The sequence below is a fragment of the Microtus oregoni genome, unplaced genomic scaffold (assembly GCF_018167655.1).
Source record: "Microtus oregoni isolate MIOR12 unplaced genomic scaffold, Mior012 000032F_ref0000030, whole genome shotgun sequence".
Taxonomy (NCBI): Eukaryota; Metazoa; Chordata; class Mammalia; order Rodentia; family Cricetidae; genus Microtus; species Microtus oregoni.
This window is the reverse complement of record NW_024543091.1, coordinates 7,130,593-7,145,818: the sequence shown is the minus strand read 5'-3', so window position 1 is coordinate 7,145,818 and position 15,226 is coordinate 7,130,593. Positions and strand designations below refer to the sequence as shown.

The window sequence follows — 15,226 nt, the reverse complement described above, 5'->3', positions numbered from 1 at the left end:
GCTTCTTTTCCTTATAAAGGCGATGTTTGTTTTCAAGTTTGCACAGGAATGTAATATTTAATTTAAAAAGATGACTCATATGACCTTATAAAGACAGTAAAATTAAAGAATCTGATAAAGTGGGATAGTTGGCTAAGTCCTATAAAACCAGCCCACAAAGATTATCACTATTTCGAGGCTAACTCAGGTTGCAAGGCAAGTTCCAGGGCAGCCTGGTTACACACTGAGACTCTCAAGAGTCCAAATAAACAACAACAAAAGGAGCGGGGTGGAAACTCAGGGGCTCCAAGAAGTCAATGTGACATGGGCATGGTAGGCCAGCCAGGGAAGGGCAAACTTTCTTCTGTGGTCCAGTCCTCCGGGGGGCCGAACAGGAAGTTGACGCAGGCACGTGGAGAGCTGCGTGGGGGGCACAGGCCTAGTAGCTATCAGGCTGTGCCACCCCGAGCCCCGCACGTGAGTGCGTCCCCGCTCACTCTCGACTTTCCTCTAGCTGACTCTGCGGTGCAGATGCACAGGACCCCGCGATGGGGGACTGGGAGCAACCTTTACTGCGACGAAGGGAACTTCGTGTGACCACCTGCGGCAAGCTCCTAGCAGCGACGCACCCAGAGCCTCTCAGTGCCTCCCCGACCCTGCGGCCCCGCCCTTTCCAGGTCGCTCGCCATTAAGCCCCGCCCCTTCCCTGTGTTGCATTCCCGAGTCCTGAAGTTCCGCCCCTTTCACCACAAGCTCTCCGAGGCCTCCCCTTCCCAGGTCTCCGGACCCGGCGTGCAGGGACCCCGCTCTTCTCAATTCATGCACCCCATCTCCCCACCACACGTCTTGAGGCCCGCACCTCCGTTTCTTCATTCCTAAGACCCCGCGCGTTTCAAATCCGCCCCGCCCTCCTCCCTTGGGCTCCGCCCTTCTCAGACCTCGCTCCTCAGGGCCCCGCCCCTTAAGCGGCTCCGCCTCTTGGCCATGAAGACCCGCCCTTTCCCTAATCGCCCCGCCCCTCTGCCACTAAGTCACGCCCCGCCCCCGCCTCCCGCCCCCTTGGGCGCTCCGTAGAAGTGACGTGGGCTGCGGGCTGGGCACTCAGCAAGGCTCCGGCCAGCGGGCGGAGACCGATCCGGGATCTGTCCCAGCAGGAAGCCAATCCCGGAGGCCGACGACTCCGGTGCTCGCTCTCTGCCGCGGCGTCGCGCTCTCCCTTCGTGCCCGCAGCCCGGCATCCTCTCCGCAGCCGCGACCCTTCGCACCTGCCTCGCCGGGTGAGTGTGTGAGCTTGCTCGTCCGCTTGTCCCTGCCGCCTTGGCCTCTGCTCGGCTGAGCGCGGACCGGAGCGCTGGCTTCCCATTCCCGGGACGCCGGGGTGCCTGTCATCTGACGCTGCTGCGTCCCCGGTCCCGGGAGTCCCACCCGACATTGCGAGGTGGTTTTATTTTCTCCTTTGGAAGCACACTGAAAATTCTACACAGACTAGTTTGTTGTCAGAAGTAGAGATCAAATGATACCATTAATAATTTAACCGTGTCGAAGACCTTGGTTGCGTTCTGCAGGGCTGGAACTTTAGTCCTTGAGCGGTCTAGTATCTTGAGTGTGAGTTTTATGGATGGGTTTCTGGAAAAAAAAAATAACTTCGTTAGTTAATTCCAAAACGCCTTAAACTAATTTAAACACGCTAGCTCTGGATTGTATTTTTAAATAGGAAATAATTTGATAAGGCCATTCTTACATTATCTATGTCAGGAATATTTACACAGAGTCACATTTATCTGGCAAAAAGTATGTAGGGCAGGACTATTTAAATCCTAATGTGGAGATATTGTTGGGGCGCTACCTAAACGCTGTTCCGAGTTCATATGTGCTGAAAAAAAAGCTTCGTTTGCTCTTCTGGTACAGTTGTAGGATGTTCGAATATTGTCCCCTTAAGACTTTCAGCAGTCCTTGAGGCTCAGCTGTAACTATCTGCACACCGTAAAATGTGAGTCTTAATGGTCGTGGTACAAAGGTTGGCCTCTGAACAGCAGCGTTTCTGTACAAATTAACTCAACTTCAAGATGTCTTTGGTTTGTGGCCTCCTAACTGGGAAATGTTTAGTGAAAAAAGTCACCTTAGTGCCCTCTAGCATTAATTTTAGAAATAGTCACAAATGTTACAAGGGAACCGGAGGAAGAGCCAGAAACAATGTGGCTCTTCAGAATAGCTCATTGACTTTTAAATGTCAGCTCATTTTTGGTGTTTTCCGTTGCAGGAGTAAACATGCACTGTGGTAAACAGAAGTCATTTTAGTCTGATGCTCATTTTGTGTATGTGATCTGTTACCTGTTTATTTTTCTTCTTTTCCAGTTATGTAAAGTTACTTGTAAATGACAGGGACCTAATACTACCATTAAGCAAAGACTGTTGTGATGAAATGTATAGTTAAAAAGCTATGCAATCTAGAATATGCATACGCGCCTAGACACATGAGCAAAAAAAGTGAACAACTAAGATATTTAATGGAAACTACAACAACATATTAAAAACAAAGATGGTAAATTATAGTCCATAGGGGCTTATCTGAAAGGGATTTTCCCCTGTTTATGCGATCAAGTTTTAAAATAACAGTGGCCAGGAAATCTGAGAGCGGCCAAAGGCTCTTCTCTCATCCTGTTGTGGCTTTGCCTGGAGTCTGTGATGGATCATTTATTGTTTAGACAACTGGTCTGTATCTGGGTTCTGAAAAGCAGCTGCCTTTAAACAGTTTTAAAGATTTCCACCACGCAAGGGCTGGATAAATATATAAGCACTCCACATTTAAAAAATTCACTAGTTTTTAACTTTCTCTTGGTACTTAAAGCTTCACTTAGCGTACATAAAATGCAAGTTTTAAAAAGTCAGGTTTGGGAGTATAATTTAGTGGGTAGAACCCTTGCCTAGTGTATGGGAGGCCCTGGGCACTAAATTTTTTATTTTTCTGTAAAAATGTTTTAATAAAACATCTTATTTAAACATAACGGATTGATAAAAGCATTACAATTTGAGTAAGTCTCACACAGTATAATGGGGATTCCAAGAAAGAGATTATTAGTTTCTGAACTGGCAATTTAATATCAGTGTAACACACACAAGCAGAAGGTTTGATTTACAAAATCATTTTCCGGGTTGATGGCCTTGTTCTTTTATAGAGGAGAAAACAGAGGCTCAGGGAAGGAAATGCTTGCATGTGGCTTTGGAGGGGACAAAGTCCGGACTCTGCATATACTTGGTAGTCTTCTGACAGTGAAGTCCCCTGCCCTGTTTTGCCAGAAGTTGCTTTGAATTTCTGTTCACTTGGTGAACCAGTGAGAGACCTTTGTAGAGCTGGTCTGGAGATTTGAAGATGGTGAGGATCCGTGCATGGAGTCTGGAACGAATTGAAAATTCTGTGTCTTTTTTTTCCTCAAGGCCTTGAGCAGTGAGCTGGTGCTATGGCATCATTTCTGGGGTAGTTCCAGCATGTAATAAGTATTATGTGCTTTTCATCTTGATAGGCTTATAGGAATTAACACTGCGATCTAATCCTGGATTGATTTCAGTATAGCTGAGCAGTATATGATGTTTCTGTTTAGGATAGAACTTCAGTGGTTTTGCTTCATGTGAACTATATTGTTGCTCCAAAATACAGCAACTGTCTCTTAAATATTATTCAGTTAACTCTAATCGTAGGCGGGGAAACATGCTTCAGGATTAAGATATCCAGGCCTGCGAGTTGGCTTAGCAGGTAAAAGCACTTGTCTGCATCCCTGGTGCCGAGTTTGAGCTCATGAGAAACAACTTCTGTGAATTGCCCTCTGACTTCCATACATACACCATGTCACATAGCCATAAACAAATAATTATAATTTAAGAAATAAAAAATAAAGATTAAGAAAGTCTCCTACCTCCACCTCCTGAGTTTTGGGATATATATATATATATATATATATATATATATATATATATATATGCTTGCAGCTCAGACCCTATGCTTTTGGTGCTGGTATCAAACCTACCTCCATGCTAGGCAGGCAGTTCATCAGGGAAACTACATCTTTAGTTCAGGACAAATTTTATCTTTCTATCTCTCTCTCTGTGTCTGTCTGTCTGTCTATCTGTTGTTGTGTGTATATAATTTGGGTGTACACACGTAGAATACCTATGAAAGCCAAGGACAGTTTTGTGGGGTTAGTTTCGGTCAAACTCAGATCATCATGTTGCATCCCAAGTGTTTTTTATCTGCTGAGTCATCTTGCTACGCCCCCCCTCCCCTTTTGAGGTAGGGTTTTACTAGTAGGTACTAGTCTCACTATGTAGCCCTGACTGGTCTGGAACTCACTGTATCGACCTCTAATCCACAGGGACACATTTATCTCTGCCTCCTGAGTGCTGGAATTAAAGGTAGATACCATCATACCTAGCTTATTCAGTGTTTTTTGATCAAAATGATTTGTGGCTTTTTAAAGAAAATTTGTTATTTGTGTGTGTGTGTGTGTGTGTGTGTGTGTGTGTGTGTAAGCATACATATGGATGCATGTAGAGACCGGAAGAGGGTATAATACCGCATGGGCCTGGAGCTAGAAGTGATTGTGAGCTGTCCATCTTGGGTTCTAGGAACTAAACTTGAGTCCTCTGGAAGAACAGCAAGGGCTTTTATCCTCTGAGCCATCTCTCAAGCTCTTCAAACCTTTTTCCTTCCTTCCTTCCTTCCTCCCTCCCTCCCTCCCTCCCTCCCTCTCTCCCTTCCTCCTTCCTTTCCTTTTTCCTTTCCTTTCCTTTCCTTTCCTTTTTCCTTTCCTTTCCTTTCCTTTCCTCTCCTCTCCTCTCCTCCCCTCCCCTCCCCTCCCCTCCCCTCCCCTCCCCTCCCTTCCCTTCCTTTCCTTTTTCCTTTCCTTTCCTTTCCTTTCCTTTCCTTTCCTCCCCTCCCCTCCCCTCCCCTCCCCTCCCCTCCCCTCCCCTCCCCTCCCCTCCCCTCTCCTCTCCTCTCCTCTCCTTTCCTTTCCTTTCCTTTCCTTTCCTTTCCTTTCCCTCAAGCTTCAAGAGTATCCCTTGAGCTGTAATACACCTAAAGGGATGAAATGGCAAGATCCTTTTGGATAGATGTATAGGGAAACAGGGACAGCTGAACTGGGGCCACATGTATAGGGGGTTTTCTTATTGGAACTCTTAGAAATTTGCATCCAAGGATACTAATATTCTAATGTAAATGAAAAATAATCCAATGGTTTAAATATGAATCATTAATGTTTGATTGGTAAAAGGCTTTGTTTTTCTTTTAGGAGGAGGTGAGAGTACAGATAATTAAGAACTAACCAGAGTTACATAACTTAGTTTTAAAATAACTTAGTATAAAATAGCATATTATTGAGACATTAGATAATGTTTAGAGGTACCAGGAACTTTTATATTTATAACTTTTGTATGCTTTTATTTGATAGATTTTAGTGGGCAGGTGAAAGCATAAATATTAGTATAGCAATAACATGAAGGTTTGAGAAATCACTACAAATGCACCAAAATTTTCTCTGTGAGTACTGAAGCCTAGGAAATAAACCCAGCTCACAATTCTGGCATCTTTAGAAATCTTGTTGGTGTTAAATAGAGAGGAGATAATTGGCTGTGCAGAAAGCATGCGTCAGGTGAAACCAAAACACCAAAGCACATTCCTTCAGCGTCTATTCACATAGGGCGAATACTTATGTTCATGCTGACTAATATGCACCAGGGAAGCTCCCGGCAAAGACACAGGCATCTTTTGTATGTGTCTGTTACGTCACTTGTTATTGTATTTGAAAGTAACCAGGGGTTGGAGAGATGGTTCATCGGTTAAGGGCACTTGTTGTTCTTCCAGAGGACCAGAATTCGGTCCCCAACATCCTTGCTGGGTGGCTCACAATCACCTACAAATCCAACTCCAGGGCATTTTGTGTGCCCTCTTCTAACCTCTGCAGACACCCACACATATGTAGCATATACTTACACAGATACATACAAATAAATAAAACTATTTTTTATTCTAAAGAAAGTAATCAGCTGATTAACCTTTACAAGGTGAGCTCTGTGTGGCAGAGTTTTGGTGATGATGGATCTTTGGATCTGGGAAATATCAAGATTGGCAGATGTCTAGGAAGATACATTGAAATGAGACATTTAAAATCTACAAAGAGACCCAGTGGCAGGCCCTGTAGTTCAGGTATATGGGAGACTGATGAGGCAGGAGATTGAACTCATGGTTTTACAGCCAATCCAGGCACTATGACATGATCCCATCTCAAAAAAAAAAAAAAAAGCCTAACATGTATGGAGTCCTGGACCCGATTTCTACACTGTGTGACACTGGATGTAGTGGTACTTCTCTGTAATCCCAGCACTCAGGAAGCAGAGGCAGGAGGACCCTTGGGAGTTTGAGGCTGGCCTTGACCCCCACCCCGGTTAAAATCTGAAGGTATTAGTGTCAAAAGGAATGCCTTCCTTGTGTGACTATCATATGCTCTCTCCCTCCCCCCACACATATGGAAATAATTTCAAACGCATTTTTCTCTTAAAACAACTTGATAAAACAGGCACAGCAAATTTATTCTTGTTTTGCAGGTATGAAAATTAAGATTCAAAACCTTAACCAGTACTTAATGTCCTTTAGAAGCATCTCTGAAGATGGACCATCTCTGTCTTCCTAAGATGGTAGGCTCCCCAGCAGTGTTTCTCTACTCCTGAGTGTTAGGATTAATCTGTTAGCAAGTAACTTACTTCATGTTGTGATTTTAATCCAGACACTTCGAATTCTGAAAAATCAAAATCAAGGACACTAAATTTTGTTGCTCCTTTTTGTGTGTGTGTGTGTGTGTGTGTGTGTGTGTGTGTGAGAGAGAGAGAGAGAGAGAGAGAGAGAGAGAGAGAGAGAGAGTCTTGCCATGTAAACAGGCTGGTCTCTAATTTTCTAATTTGCCAATCTCCTACCACAGTCTCCTTTGGCACCACTAGGCTTTGTGGTTGCAGGCTCTATTGTGTGTGTGTTTTACTCCCTCCCCCCATGTATGTTTTGTCTTTTTGTTTTGTTTTTGGGAGAAAGGGTTTCTCTGTGTAACCCTGGATGTCCTGGAAATTGCTCTATAGACCAGGCTGGCCTTGAACTCACAAAGATCCACCTGCCTCTGCCTCCCAAGTGCTGGGATTAAAGGCGAGCGCCACCACCGCCTGTCTCTTTTGTGTGTTTTTCATGGCACGTAGATGAACACAAAGTTTTAATACTTGTGCTGTAGCTACAGACAGGTTGGTAATGAACTTTCTAGCTAGAGACTTTTTCAGGGAAATAAACAACTGGTTAGACACAAAGGAGAAAAATGCTCCGCAGAAATTTTGGTAATACCTTTTATTACTTACTGTATTGGTATTGATCCAACGGTCATCAGTCCTTTGGTAAGGAATCTTTGGAGACTGTGTCTGTGTGGGATGGTTCCAATATGCCTTCATTCATTTAACCAAGTGTTTGCGGGGCTAGAGAACCGATTCACAAGTTCAGAGCACTCTCTGGCTGCTTTTTCAGAGGACCCAAGTTCAGTTCCCAGCACCCACACCGGGCAGCTCCTTAAGTCCCTACAAGTCCAATTCCAGGAGATCCAGTGCTGTGTTTGGCCTCAGGGCATCTGCACACAAATGATCCCGCCACTCTTTTTCTCTCTGTCTCTGTCTCTGTCTCTCTCTCTCTCACACACACACCTTAAACCTCTGTGTGTTTACTAGCGACCAGGAAGTGCTCTCAGCCCCGGGGATGCGATGATTATACTGAGGCCAAGTCCTTGTGCTGTGTGACATTTCATTGTTGTTTTGAATTAAGTTAATTATGGACTTTTCATTCCAGTATGTAATCAACAGGGCAGACTCTAAAGTTGGGAAATAGACAGTTGTCAAGGCAGTGTAATTTGAGGGCTTACTGAAAGACTTATTTGCCCTAAAATATTCTCCTCCCGGAGACGCCCACTGCGCCGGGTTATAGCAGTTTCATCTCTCTGCACATAAATACCAGGATGTTTCATTGCTCATCATGGTGTCAGGACACAGGGCTCCTGTGCTGGTAGGAGAGGAGCTGGTGTAATTTAAATTGTAGCTGTGGCTTCCTGGGCTTTAACTATGTGCCAGGTACAATGCCACAAGAGTAATTGAGTCATATTGGTTAGTCACAGTGTCACCATTGGGGCTTGGCACCGTGACTCGTTTTACATATTGGGAAACTGAGACAGAGACACGGAATTTGCTCAAGCTCACAGCCGACATCCAGATCCCCTTAGCTTGTAGTAGGTACTTACGTGGACAGAGTGCTTATACATAGCACTGGCTTCTGTTCTGTGTGCGGCACAATGTGAAAAGGAAAAGCCTTGGAGAAGCAGATGAGAGTGGGGAGAGGAGGAAGTGGGGGAAGGTAGGTGGGCATTCCTTGATAACTGCTTGCCCCTTAGGTAGGTTTATGCCTTCCTGTGGAAGCTCTGGGGCCTTTAAACATGAATGTTTATGGGTCTCCTTCACTGGTAAGAGGCCCTAGGCACACCCAAGAGGTTTTTTTTTTTCCCCTATAATCATTAACTCCATCAAATTAATTTATTTGGGTTTCAGTTTTCTCATTGTAAAGTGGAGGCCATGCTGCTTACCTGGAGTGCCTGTTTGTTTATTTAATTTTTGTTTTGCTTTTTAATTTTTTGTTTTTACATCCCACCAAAATTTCCCATTCCTCCCCTCTTTCCAATTCCTCCTCCCACCCTCCCTCTTATCCCCCACTTCCATCCACTCCCTCCTTCACTGTTTCTCCTCAGAATCAGGAAGACCTACGATGGATATCAGCCAGCCAAGGTATATCAAGTTGCATTGAGACAAGGCTCCTCCTCCTTCTGTTCTTCTTAAGATTTAATTGACTTTACCTCTGATTCTTCAATTGCCATCAGTCCAGATACAGAATGGTTCAGAATGTCCCCGTCTTGATCATCATCTCATCTTCCTTTGGTCATGTGTAATGGGGGACTTTTCACCCAAAGAGTAAGAAAGGAATATGCTAGAGACTTGGGTAGAATCCCGAATGTGGCTACTGTTCATTTTGAAATTTAGCTGTGCAACAGAATTACCCTGGGAGTTGGTAAAAACACAAAGAAGGTGAGGGCAGGGCCCAGTGTCAGCTTTTAATAAGCTTGCCTTTGATTTACAGGCATACCAACATTTGAGAAGGGCTGGCTTACAGCTTTTCTTCTCCCTCTTCTTAGGAAGGGCTTCAACAAGAAAGCAAGTGGTTTGTATTATGCCGGAGATGTGAGGAAGAAGGAAGTGAAATTTCCCCTACCAGAATCCTTTCGCTGATTTTTTTTTTAATCTTACTTGAAGCTTCCGGCATTTATATTGAGCCAGAATAATACAGTGTTAATTTTCATAGCTAAATTAAATTATAATGACTTTTAGCATTAACTGTTTTTGTTTAGAAGCGAGTTAATATGTCACTCTTAAACTGTCATAAAAATAAAAGGAATAAATATATGCTTGTACAGGTCATAAGGAAAAAGTTTTAAAAAGGTTTAGTTAGATTTTTTTAGCATAAACTGATAAAGAGCAGAGTCGGTGGTGTTAGTCATACCAGGCAAAATAGCAATAGGAAAGAGGACTCTTCTTGATGATGCAAAAGACAGCGGTGTTTGCAGCAGTTAGGGAGCAAACAAGGGTACATAAGCATTGAGGGACTAGCAGAGAAGGCGGCCGTTCTCTGGAGATCACCAGAGCTGAGAGCTGGCACTGTGGAGGAGGGCCAGTGGGAGCTGTGACTTTGAGGCAGAGCTAGAGGAAGGGAGGTCCCCTTACTTCTGCCTCGGGCCTTGGCCTGTGACTTCCATTGGCAGAACCTAGCTGGGGAGCTAAGCGACTCTGCAGGCTGCTCCTCCCCACAGCGGCAGAGAAGCTGCACAGCTGTGGGAGGGCAGATGGGGAAGAGCTGGGAGATTAATTAGAACCCTTGGGAATTGGAAGCATTCTCTTGGTGAACTTTAAATAACTTGTTAGCATTGTGATAGATCTCTAAAATGCGTGGGATTATTTGTATATGACATAATGAAGATGTCTTCACTTTCTCATTTAACTAAACATCTAACTATCATCTACATCTAACTATCATCTCTCTCTCTCTACCTAGCTATCTGCACAGATTATATTTCCCAGTGAGAAATATAATCTATGTCTGTTAAAGACTTTTCATTACTATACCATTTTTCACCATTTGGTATTCTTGGTTTAGTTAAATAGATGGGTTTCTGTAAAAAAAAAATTAAATAACTAAACAAATTATTTGCAGAGTCATTGCTCTGACTTTGATTTCTTACTTACTAGGCCAGTGTTTGTTTGTTTGATGCTTTGGGACAATGGTCTGTACTCTGTAACTTGTATTTTAAATAAATGCTGATTGGCCACCAGCCAAGCAGGAAGTATGGGCGGGGCAACCAGGCAGGAAGTAGAGGCGGGGAGATGAGAATTCTGGGAAGAGGAAAGATTCAGTCTGCCGCCGACATCTGGACACAGAGCAAGCAAGATGTGACTGCCTTGTGGAAAAAGGTACCAAGCCACGTGGCTAACAGACAAGAATTATGGGCTAATATAAGGTATACGAGTTAATAAGAAGCCTGAGTTGCTAGGCCAACCAGTTTATAATTAATGTAGACCTCTGTGTGTTTCTTTGGGACTAAATGGCTGTGGACCTGGCAGGACAGAAAACTCTGACAGCAGTTTGAGTCAGGGTTTCACTGTGTCGCGGGGACTGTCCTGGAACTTCTGGAGTTTCTCCCTGCCTGTGGAGATCACAGCTGTGAGATGGCTTCACCTGGACTTTTCTGGTAGCAAAACACTTGATGTAGTAGCAGCTACTAGAAGTAAAGCAACAAAAAGTTATCCCTCCTGCCCACTCCAGCTTCACCAGTGATCTATTGTTTGTGTGTCCTGGGGACTGAACCCAGACACTTGCCAAGGGCAACTGTTCCCCCTTAGCCAGTCTTAATCCTAGAAAAGTCTGTTACGTTGGATACATTGACTAGAGGGACTAAAGAAAATTTGTCTACTTAAAGAGATAGTACAAAGGCTCTTAGGATACAAGTAATATTTTCCTCCAAAATAACAGATAATTCACATTTCCTTTCTTCTCTCAAGGGGTCCACTGACAGAGAAGCTCTGTCCAATAGCTTTCTCAAAACTGTATTAGATGAAGATGAGGAAGAAGATGATGATGATGAATAAGTTGGTTCTAGCGCAGTTTTTTTTTCTTGTCTATAAAGCATTTAACCCCCCTGTACACAACTCACTCCTTTTAAAGAAAAAAATTGAAATGTAAGGCTGTGTAAGATTTGTTTTTAAACTGTACAGTGTCTTTTTTTGTATAGTTAACACACTACCGAATGTGTCTTTAGATAGCCCTGTCCTAGTGGTATTTTCAATAGCCACTAACCTTGCCTGGTACAGTCTGGGGGTTGTAAATTGGCATGGAAATTTAAAGCAGGTTCTTGTTGGTGCACAGCACAAATTAGTTATATATGGGGACGGTAGTTTTTTTTTGTTTGTTTTTTGTTTTTTTTTCATCTTCAGTTGTCTCTGATGCAGCTTATACGAAGATAATTGTTGTTCTGTTAACTGAATACCACTCTGTAATTGCAAAAAAAAATTGCAGCTGTTTTGTTGACATTCTGAATGCTTCTAAGTAAATACAATTTTTTTTATTAAAAAAAACTGTATTAGATACTTTTCATAAGGCTGTGACAGAATGCCAGACAGAAGCAACGTAAGGGAAGGGTTTATTTTGGCTTGCAGTTTGAGGGGAGACATTCCACTGTATGGAAGCTGTGGTGCTGGGAGCGTGAGGCAGTTGGCCACGTTGCTTCTGCAGTCAGGAGTAGAGGGATGAGTGTTGGTGCTCAGCTGTCTTTCTCCGTTTACCCTTCAAATTCTGTCCCAGACCCTTGTCCATGCAGTGACGCTGCCCTATTCGTAATGAGTCGTCCTCCTCCATGAAACCTTTTAGAAATGTTTTAGAAACCTCAGCAGTGTGTCTGTCTGTGGGAGGTGATTATAAAGGAAGTAATAAATAAAAACATTGTTTTGCTTCACTTTTATGTGTATGGGTGTTTTGTCTGCATGTGTTTTTGTGCACCACATTCATGGTGTGCACTTGGATCCAGAAGAGAGCATTCTATCCCCTTGGACTCAATTTACAGACGGTTGTAAGCCACCATGTGGGTGCTGGTAATCGAACCCTGGTTCTCGGAAGAGCAGCCTCTGAGCCGTCTGTCAAGCTCCCAATCCAGTCATTGTTCAGTGAAGATTAGCCGTTAGCTGGGTGGTGGTGGCACGCACCTTTAATACCAGCACTTGGGAGGCAGAGGCAGGCGGATCTCTGTGAGTTCGAGGCCAGCCTGGTCTACAAGAGCTAGTTTCAGGACAGACTCCAAAGCTACAGAGAAACCCTGTCTCAAAAAAAAAAAAAAAAGCCATCATAGCCAGATTGCCTAGTATTGAGAAAATTTGTCAGACATCTGACTACAAGAATTTTGCATACAAATAAAGGCTACCTTTCATTGAGGTTTTTAAAAAATACTTTTCTCAGCTTTTTTTAAAATTCTTTTTCTATGGTCTGTGTCATCAAAAGGAGAAAAAGGTTTGGGATCAGCTCATTACTGGAATATTCAGGTGTTTTCTCTGAATGCGGTTTTCTTTTTTCCATTTTAAAGAGGCAATGTCAAGTATTTGTAACAAACCCTTTATTTAAAAAAAAACATTTTTGTTATTACACTTATTTTGTTTATGTGTGGAGGAGTGTATATAAATATATGTGTGTGTTTGTATCAGAGGGCAATTTATGGGTGGGGCCCAGGGATCGAACTCAGGTTGTCAGCCTCAGTAGCTGGCACCTTCACTCATGGTATGTTCATTTCAATTAGAATTTGATATTTACTAATAGATTCTAATTTCCTCCCTCCTTCTCTTTCCTCCCTCCCTACATTCCTTCCTTTTTTTTCTTTTTTCCTTCTCTTTCAGCCAGGAAGACCACATAGATTAGGCATTTAGAAATAAGCTGTTTATTTGGCAATTTTAATGAGCTGTTAAAAATAGAGAGCATGTAGTGCTGGCTTGCATGATGCTGCATGGGAATGCAGGCCGCTCTTTGCTAAAGGAGTGTTTCTGGATCTGGGCCATGATTCATGGACTTTGGTCCTTCGGGATCTTTAGATCCTGGTTCCTTGGCATGCCATATTGAAATGGATTACTGTGTACTTTGAAACAGAAGAACACAGGAGAGTTATTGCTTACCCGAATGAAAGACTTTTAGGCTCCTGGGTCAGCTTCAGGACTTTTGGGCTGCACAATTACACACTGCAGAGTGGACTTCACTGTGCTCGCATTTATCCTTGCAGCTGAGAGCTGAGGCCTGAGTAACTTGCTGAGGGACAGAAGTGAGGTGTAGAGCTACGCCTGCCTTCAGCCGAGCTGGCTCCAGAATCTTTGTCTAATTATAATCTTAAATTCACCTTTCTTTGTGTTCTTTTAAAGACACGGAACTCTGAAAAATTCTTTAAGTTTTTAAAATTTTTTTTTTAGAGAGTGTGTCTTACTGTGCAAATCTAGTTGGCCTAGAACTTAATTATTTATCAGCCTGGCTTCTAACTCATAGAAATTCTCCTGTCTCTGTTTCCTGAGTGTTGGGATTAAAGACATTTGCCCTCTCACCCCCAAGGTTAATCTGTTCTTTACACATACCCAACAAGGGATGATCAGATTGATTCCTGTGGCTGCTGCCCACTTTCAAGACCTCTCCTAAGTACCCATGTTCCTGCTGAATCTGGACTTCCCCTCAGGTTTCCATTGCCTCCCAGCTCCAGCCTCCACTGCCAGCTGGTGAGATAGGGGAGAACTAGACACACAGAAACGGAGCCATTCCTCCCAAGTATCGATTTTAATATGTACTTGGTGTATCTCCTTTAGACAGTTGTTTTCTTGTTTCTTGTCTGTAAAGGAAATGAACTGATCTGTGATATTTGCTACTTTGGGAGGAGTCTCATTTATTCCAGGACTCGGCTGACAAGATGGCTCTGCAAAGTGGGTAAATGTGCTTGCTGTGCAAGCCTGGTGACCCGAATCCCATCCCTGGAACCCATGTGAAGATGGAAGGAGAGAACCCACTCACCAAGGGGCCTCTGGTTTGCACCTGGCACCTGTACCCGCCTCCCCCAAAGGATACATTTTTAAAAAGGGACTCAGTAGTGATTTATTTTGTAAGGGGAAGAATCTTTTTGAAAACAAATCATTGTTTTCTAGACTATACTAATAAATGCATCCTTACATTTTATTTTTGTATAGTCACAGTTCTAGCTATATGTGCATTTGGTTTAAAGTGCCAAAATGAAATTTGGTCTCATTTTGCTTTTCATACTTTCCTTGAAGAATGGCTGGATGATACTGTACACTGAAGTGCACTTCAGTGGGCCTACCTATGGGAGGAAGCCCTCTTTTGAGCAGTAGTGTGAGCTTCAGCATATGGCACTGTAATAAGTTATTTTCCTGTTGTGAAATTCCTGAGTTTTAGGCCTACAAGATGGCTCAGGAGATAAAAGAAAGCCTGACAACCTGAGTTTGAACCTTGGATTCCATTTGGAAAATTGGGTCCCAACAGTTGTCCTATGACAACTATATGTTTGAGGGGACACGCACACACACACACACACACACACACACACACACACACACGTTAAATAGGTCGGGCATCATGGTGCTCACCTTTAATCTCAGGAAACAGAGGCAGATGGGATCTCTGGGAGCTCAAGGCCAGCATCCTCTATATAGTGAACTCTGGAACAGTCAGATCTGCATACCAGAGACACTCTGTCTAAACAGCAACAACAGCAGCGTAGTAATAATAATGCCCAAAGCAAAAATAATAGGTAAAACTGATGGAGGAAGGTCATTGGTTAATTATAATAAAGAAACTGCTTGGCTCTCATAAGTTAAAACATAGGTGGGAGGAGTAAACAGAACAGAATGCTGGGAGGAAGAGGAAGTGAGCTCCGACTTGACAGCTCTGCTCTTTGGAGCAGATGCCATGCTCCCCTCTCCCAGGCACACGCGATGAAGCTCCGACCCAGGGTGGACGTAGGCTAGAATCTCCCTGGTAAGCCACCTCGTGGGCTACACAGATTATTAGAAATGGGCTAGTCCAGGTACGAGAGTTAGCCGAGAAGAG

At 43.5% G+C, this 15,226-nt stretch overlaps 1 protein-coding gene across 5 annotated transcripts in view; it reads left to right on the top strand.

Annotated features, from left to right (window-relative positions):
* Positions 1-1,073: 1,073 nt before the first annotated feature.
* The window catches only part of Myo6 (myosin VI), a 132,836-nt gene continuing 118,683 nt past the window's right edge, over positions 1,074-15,226 (top strand). For 4 of the 5 annotated variants that reach the window (XM_041679386.1, XM_041679385.1, XM_041679384.1 and 1 more), the window contains exon 1: positions 1,074-1,256. The gene's annotated coding sequence lies outside the window, so the exon portion shown is untranslated. The remainder of the gene's footprint in view (positions 1,257-15,226) is intronic. The other variant, XM_041679387.1, reaches the window with a different exon arrangement.